Consider the following 6,786-nt stretch of genomic DNA (forward strand, 5'->3'; position numbering starts at 1 on the left):
ATTTTATTGGGTTTTGTTACTTGTGACAACCAAAACTTTTGTACGAAAGGATTCTCTATTGGTTTAGAAGGTATACTTTCAATAAGACTTTATCTGTGAAATTCTTTACTAGCAGAAAAATGCAATCGTCAGTCTCACTAATTGAGTTGGTGGAGAGCTAGGACTTATGGACTTAGATTGATATAGCTCACTTGACTTTCCTTTACTACTAGTTAGGGGATGACTTAGTCGGATTGATCCTTGCCAATTCTCATGTTGTGGTTAGTGATGGGGATAGAGATCCTTGATCACCGAACCTTGCCAAGGCCCTTTTGTTATTTGAATTTCCTTGCCATTTACTTTTCATGTTTCTCATCCAAAAACCCCAAAACATACCTCATAACCAATAACAAGACACTTTATTGCAAGTCCTAGGGAGAACGGCCCGAGGTATAAATAATTCGGTTTATAGATTTTAGGGGTTTGTACTTGTGACAACCAAATTTTTGTATGAAAGGATTATTGATTGGTTTAGAAACTATACTTGCAATGAGAATTCATTAGTGAAATTCTAAACCCAACAAAAATCTAATCATCAAATTGGCGCCGTTGCTGGGGAGCTTGCAATGGTGTTATGTTATTGGTTATTGGTGGACGAAATTATGATCATCAATGGTGCCAACAACTTGGTACGCACAATTGTAATCTCAACTCTTTTTCACAATTCCGCACAACTAACCAGCAAGTGCACTGGGTCGTCCATGTAATAAACCTTATGTGAGTAAGGGTCGATCCCACGGAGATTGTTGGCTTGAAGCAAGCTATGGTCATTTTGTAAATCTCAGTCAGGAAGATTTAAATGGTTATGGAGAATTGATAATTAAAATATGAATAAAATAGAATATAAGATAGAGATACTTATGTAATTCATTGGTGAGAATTTCAGATAAGCGTATGAAGATGCTTTGTTCCTCCTGAACTTCTGCTTTCCTATTGTCTTCATCCAATCATTCATACTCCTTTCCATGGCAAGCTGTATGTTGGGTTTCACCGTTGTCACGAAGGTTTTAATCTTAGATTAGAAACCCAAGAGATACACATTCAAGCTTGTATGCATGTAGAACAGATGTGGTTGTCAGGCATGCGTTCATAGGTGAGAATGGTGATGAGTGTCACATAATCATCACATTCATCATGTTCTTGTGTGTGAATGAATATCTTAGAGAAGAAATAGGCTTGAATTGAATAGAAAAATAATAGTACTTTGCATTAATTCATGAAGAATAGTAGAGCTCCACACCTTAATCTATGGTGTGTAGAAATTCCACCGTTGAAAATACATAAGTGAAAATAGTGCTCATTGGCTTCGGCCCCAGAGGGGGAACCAGAATAACCAAGATGAAAGTACAATAGCAAAAGGTCCTATTTATAGAGAACTAGTGGTCTAGGGTTTACAGAAATAAGTAAATGATGCAGAAATCCACTTCCGGGCCCACTTGATGTGTGCTTGGGCTGAGCATTGAAGCTTTCATATGTAGAGACTTTTCTTGGAGTTAAACGCCAGCTTTGGTGCCAGTTTGGGCGTTTAACTCCAGCTTTCATGCCAGTTCTGGCGTTTTGACGCCAAAATTTTTATGCTGACTTGGAACGCCAGTTTGGGGGATCAAATCTCAGGCAAAGCATGGAGTATTATATATTGCTAGAAAGCCCATGATGTCTACTTTCCCACGCAATTAAGAGAGCGCTAATTGGTCTTCTGTAGCTCCAGAAAATTCACTTCGAGTGCAGGGAGGTTAGAATCCAACAGCATCTGCAGTCCTTTTTGAGCCTCTGAATCAGATTTTTGCTCAGGTCCCTCAATTTCAGCCAGAAAATACCTGAAATCACAGAAAAACATACAAACTCATAGTAAAGTCCAGAAATATGATTTTTATTTAAAAACTAATAAAAATATAATAAAAAGTAACTAAAACATACTAAAAACTACCTAAAAACAATGCCAAAAAGCGTATAAATTATCCGCTCATCACAACACCAAACATAAATTGTTGCTTGTTCCCAAGCAACTAAAAACAAAGTAGGATAAAAAGAAGAGAATATACAATGAATTCCATAAACATCTATGAAGATCAGTCTTGATTAGATGAGCAGGGCTATTAGCTTTTTGCTTCTGAAAAGTTTTGGCATCTCCTTTTATCCTTTGAAGTTCAGAATGATTGGCATCTATAGGAACTCAAAATCCAGATAGTGTTATTGATTCTCCTAGTTCAGTATGTTGATTCTTGAACACAGTTACTTTATGAGTCTTGGCTATGACCCTAAGCATTTTGTTTTCCAGTATTACCACCGGATACATAAATGCCACAGACACATAACTAGGTGAACCTTTTTCAGATTGTAACTCAGCTTTGCTAGAGTCTCCAATTAGCGGTGTCCAGAGCTCTTAAGCACACTCTTTTTGCTTTGGACCACGACTTTAAATGCTAAGTCTCAAGCTTTTCACTTGACACCTTCCCGCGACAAGCACATGGTTAGGGACAGCTTGGTTTAGCCCCTTAGGCCAGAATTTTATTCCTTTAGGCCCTTCTATCCACTGATGCTCAAAGCTTTGGATCCTTTTTATTACCCTTGCCTTTTGGTTTAAAGGGCTATTGGATTTTTCTGCTTGCTTTTTCTTTTTCTCTTTTTTTCGCATATATTTTTTTTGCAAGCTTTTCACTGCTTTTTCTTGCTTCAAGAATCAATTTTTATGGTTTTTCAGATTATCAATAACATTTTTCCTTTTTCATTATTCTTTCAAGAGCCAACAATTTTAACATTCATAAACAACAATATCAAAAATATGCACTGTTCAATCATTCATTCAGAAAACAAAAGTCTTGCCACCATATCAAAATAATTAAACTATTTTAAAGTTTGAAATTCATGTACTTCTTATTCTATTGCAATTAAAAACATTTTTCATTTAAGAATGGTGATGGATTCATAGGACGTTCATAGCTTTAAGTCATAGACACTAAGACACTAATGATCATTTAATAAAGACATAAACATAGATATAACATAAAGCATAATTTTCGAAAAACAGAAAATAAAGAACAAGGAAATTAAAGAATAGGTCCACCTTAGTGATGGCGGCTAGTTCTTCCTCTTGAAGATCTTATGGAGTGCTTGAGCTCCTCAATGTCTCTTCCTTGCCTTTGTTGCTCCTCCCTCATGACTCTTTGGTCTTCTCTAATTTTATGGAGGAGGATAGAATGCTCTTGGTGCTCCACCCTTAGTTGTCCCATATTGGAACTTAATTCTCCTAGCCACGGGCTGGAGGTCATGCCTTCTAAGTTGAACCGGTTTCCCTCTTGAATCTCTCTTCCATTGAGCGCCCTCTTCACAAATGTCTATGAGGACTTGGTCCAACCTTTGATCAAAGTTGACCCTTCTAGTGTAGGGGCGTGCATCTTCTTGCATCATGGGCAAGTTGAATGCCAACCTTACATTTTCTGGACTGAAATCTAAGTATTTCCCCCGGACCATTGTAAGCCAATTCTTAGGGTCCGGGTTCACACTTTGATCATGGTTCTTGGTGATCCATGCATTGGCATAGAACTCTTGAACCATTAAGATTCCGACTTGTTGAATGGGGTTGGTGAGAACTTTCCAACCTCTTCTTCGAATCTCATGTCGGATCTCCGGGTATTCACCCTTTTGAGCTTAAAAGGGACCTCGGGTATCACTTTCTTCTTGGCCACAACTTCATAGAAGTGGTCTTGATGCACCCTTGAGATGAATCTCTCCATCTCCCATGACTCGGAGGTAGAAGCTTTTGCCTTCCCTTTCCTTTTTGTAGAGGTTTCTCCGGCCTTTGGTGCCATAAATGGTTATGGAAAAACAAAAAGCAATGCTTTTACCACACTAAACTTAGAAGGTTTGCTCGTCCTCGAGCAAAAGAAGAAAGAAAAGAGTAGAAGAAGAAGAAATAGAGGAGATGGAGGGGGGTTTTGTGGTTCGGCCAAGGGGGATTAGTAGTGTGTATGATGTGTGAAAATGAATGAGTGAAGATGGGTTTATATAGGAGTGGAGAGAGGGGTAGGGTTCGGCCATGTATGGGTGGGTTTGGGAAGGAATGTGGTTTGCATTTGAATGGATAGGTAGGTGGGGTTTTATGATGGATAGAGGTGGATTGGTGAAGGGATTCTGGAGAAGAGGGTAGGATTTGATAGGAGAGGGGTTTTTGGGGAAGAGGTATTGAGGTGATTGGTGAAGGGTATTTGGGGGAGAGTGTTATAGGAAGGTGTGAAGAAGAGAGAGAGAGAGATGAGGTAGGTGGGGATCCTGTGGGGTCTACAGATCCTGAGGTGTCAAGGATTTCTCATTCCTGCACCATGTTGGCGTGTAAACGCCCCTTGCATGCCAATCCTGGCGTTAAACGCCAGGTTGCTGCCCATTTCTGGCGTTAAACGCCCAGAATGGTGCCAGACTGGGCATTTAACGCCCATTCTGCTACCCTTACTGGCGTTTAAACGCCAGTAAGTTTCTCCTCTAGGGTGTGCTATTTTTTTGCTGTTTTTCATTCTATTTTTGCTTTTTCAATTGTTTTTGTGACTTCACATGATCATCATCCTAAAGAAAACATAAAATAACAAAAGAAAATAGAAATTTAACACAGATAGATAAAAATTGGGTTACCTCCCAACAAGCGCTTCTTTAATGTCAATAGCATGCAGTGGGCTCTCATGGAGCCTCACAGATACTCAGAGCATGATGATGGCCTCCGAACACCAAACTTAGAGTTTGAATGTGGGGCTTTGTTTGACTCTGCATTGAGAGAAGCTTTTCATGCTTCCTCTCCATGGTTACAGAGGGATATCCTTTAGCTTTAAACACAAGGGAGTCCTCATTTACTTGAAGGACCAATTCTCCTCTGTCAACATCAATCACAGCTTTTGCTGTGGCTAGGAAGGGTCTGCCAAGGATGATGGATTCATCCATACACTTCCCAGTGTCTAGGATTATGAAATAAACAGGGATGTAGTGGTCTTCAATCTTTACCAAGACATCCTCTACAAGTCCATAAGCCTGTTTCCTTGAATTGTCTGCCATCTCTAGTGAGATTCTTGCAGCTTGTACCTCAAGGATCCCTAGCTTCTCCATTACAGAGAGAGGCATGAGGTTTATGGTTGACCTTAGGTCACACAAAGCCTTCTCAAAGGTCATGGTGCCTATAGTACAAGGTATTGAGAACTTTCCAGGATCCTGTCTCTTCCGAGGTAATCTCTGCCTAGTCAAGTTATCCAGTTCTTTGGTGAGCAAGGGGGGTTCATCCTCCCAAGTCTCATTACCAAATAGCTTGGCATTTAACTGCATGATTGCTCCAAGGTACTTAGTAACTTGCTCTTCAGTAACATCTTCATCCTATTCAGAGGAAGAATACTCATCAGAGCTTATGAATGGCAGAAGTAAATTAAACGGAATCTCTATGGTCTCAATGTGAGCCTCAGATTTCCATGGTTCCACATTAGGGAACTCCTTGGAGGCCAGTGGACGTCCATTGAGGTCTTCCTCAGTGGAAATCACTGCCTTTCCCTCCTCTATACATTTGGGCATGTGGGACGTGTTTATGGCCTTGCATTCTCTCTTTGGATTCTCTTCTGTATTGCTTAGGAGAGTACTAGGAGGGAATTCAGTAACTTTCTTACTCAGCTGACCCACTTGTGCCTCCAAATTTCTAATAGAGGACCTTGTTTCAGTCATGAAACTTTGAGTGGTTTTAATTAGATCAGAGACTATAGTTGCTAAGTCAGAGTGGCACTGCTTAGAATTCTCTGTCTGTTGCTGAGAAGATGATGGAAAAGGCTTGCTATTGCTAAACCTATTTCTTCCACCATTATTGTTGTTGAAGCCTTGCTGAGGTCTCTGTTGGTCCTTCCATGAGAGATTTGGATGATTTCTCCATGAAGGATTATAGGTGTTTCCATAGGGTTCTCCCATGTAATTCACCTCTTCCATTGTTGAGTCAATATTTTGTTATGAGCCAATATGGCATTCAGAGTATCAATCTCAAGAACTTCTTTCTTCTGATTTATCCTATCATTCACAGGGTTCCTTTCAGAAGTGTACATGAATTGGTTATTTGTAACCATCTCAATGAGTTCCTGAGCTTCTGCAGGCGTCTTCTTCAGATGAAGAGATCCTCCAGCAGAGAGCTGTCTAATGACATCTTGGACAGTTCAGACAGACCATCATAAAAGATACCTATGATGCTCCATTCTGAACACATGTCAGAAGGACACCTTCTGATCAATTGCTTGTATCTTTCCCAAGCTTCATAGAGGGATTCACCTTCCTTCTATCGAAAGGTTTAGACTTCCACTCTAAGCTTACTCAATTTTTGAGGTTGAAAGAACTTTGCCAAGAAAGCATTGACCAGCTTTTCCCAAGAGTTCAGGCTTTCTTTAGGTTGTGAGTCCAACCATATCCTAGCTCTGTCTCTTATACCAAAAGGAAAGAGCATAAGTCTGTAGACCTCAGGGTCAACCCCATTGGTCTTAACAGTATCACAGATTTGCAAGAATTCAGCTAAGAACTGATGAGGATCTTCTAATGGAAGTCCATGAAACTTGCAATTCTGTTGCATTAGAGAAACTAATTGAGGCTTAAGCTCAAAGTTCTTTGCTCCAATGGCAAGGATTGAGATGCTTCTCCCATAGAAGTCGGGAGAAGGTGCAGTAAAGTCACCAAGCACCTTCCTTGCATTGTTGGCATTGTTGTTGTTTTCGGCTGCCATGGCTTCTTCTTGTTTAAAAATTTTTG

At 40.0% G+C, this 6,786-nt stretch overlaps 1 non-coding gene across 1 annotated transcript; it reads left to right on the forward strand.

Annotated features, from left to right (window-relative positions):
* Nucleotides 1-6,251: 6,251 nt before the first annotated feature.
* Nucleotides 6,252-6,355, forward strand: LOC148564920 (small nucleolar RNA R71). Its single transcript, XR_015884599.1, has one exon. It is a non-coding gene; the product is annotated as a small nucleolar RNA R71 (small nucleolar RNA).
* The last annotated feature ends 431 nt before the right edge of the window (nucleotides 6,356-6,786 follow it).

The sequence above is a fragment of the Arachis ipaensis genome, chromosome B5 (assembly GCF_059453495.1).
Source record: "Arachis ipaensis isolate K30076 ecotype BB chromosome B5, ASM5945349v1, whole genome shotgun sequence".
In the NCBI taxonomy this organism is placed as follows: domain Eukaryota; kingdom Viridiplantae; phylum Streptophyta; class Magnoliopsida; order Fabales; family Fabaceae; genus Arachis; species Arachis ipaensis.